General features: G+C 38.5%; 1 protein-coding gene across 1 annotated transcript in view; it reads right to left on the bottom strand.

The window, feature by feature from the left end:
• HSPA12A (heat shock 70kDa protein 12A) overlaps window positions 1-699 on the bottom strand; it is a 42866-nt gene that overhangs the window by 27551 nt on the left and 14616 nt on the right. The gene's annotated exons all lie outside the window — the stretch shown is intronic.

The raw sequence follows: 699 nt of genomic DNA, 5'->3' as shown, positions 1-699 counted from the left end.
AAGATAATGAATGTGTCCCTAGCGGTTCAGATTTACCTACAACCGTGTCCTTCCATCAGAACTTTAAGAGTGTTTTGCTTCTGGCACTAGCATTAGCAATCCCACAATAAAGACTGTTAAGAAAAACGTTGCTCAACATTAGAGAGTTAGAAACAGAGTCAGAAAAATCTGTGTGCTTCCCAGGAGCACTCTGCAAATTACTCATCAACTACCAGATACTTTATAAACTGTGCATCGCGTAGCTGCTGCCAATGGGTTACGCAAGTCTCTGACCAAAAATAAATAAAACAAACCAGAAAATGGATATTCTGATGAAAAGAAGAATGTGTACATCTCATGTATCAAAGACACAAACTGAATTTGAAATAAAGGACATGCATATGAGTAGTGCACATATTTGGGGGAGTCGGGGGAAAGGGTTAAATGCAGATAAACCTCTTACTGGTGAAAATAACATTTGAATTTAATTTTACATTCAGACTATCCGGTTCACAGTCCTTTCATTCCTACTGTGGGAAAATGGGAACTGGGAAAAAAGTCCCATTGACCCATTCCCTCTTATTCCCTCCCGCTTTTTTTTTGTCTTTTTTTACATTAAAAGCCTGTGATGATCTGAAGAAAATAACAAAACAAAACTGTGTCCAGTATTTTAAAATATCGGCTTTCCCTTGGGTCTCAAGGCTGCATCTGTTCCACGTC

The sequence above is a fragment of the Mesitornis unicolor genome, unplaced genomic scaffold (genome assembly GCF_000695765.1).
Source record: "Mesitornis unicolor isolate BGI_N332 unplaced genomic scaffold, ASM69576v1 scaffold13952, whole genome shotgun sequence".
NCBI lineage: Eukaryota > Metazoa > Chordata > Aves > Mesitornithiformes > Mesitornithidae > Mesitornis > Mesitornis unicolor.
Note: the sequence above shows the minus strand (reverse complement) of the source record. Positions and strands in the feature narration are given on the sequence as shown.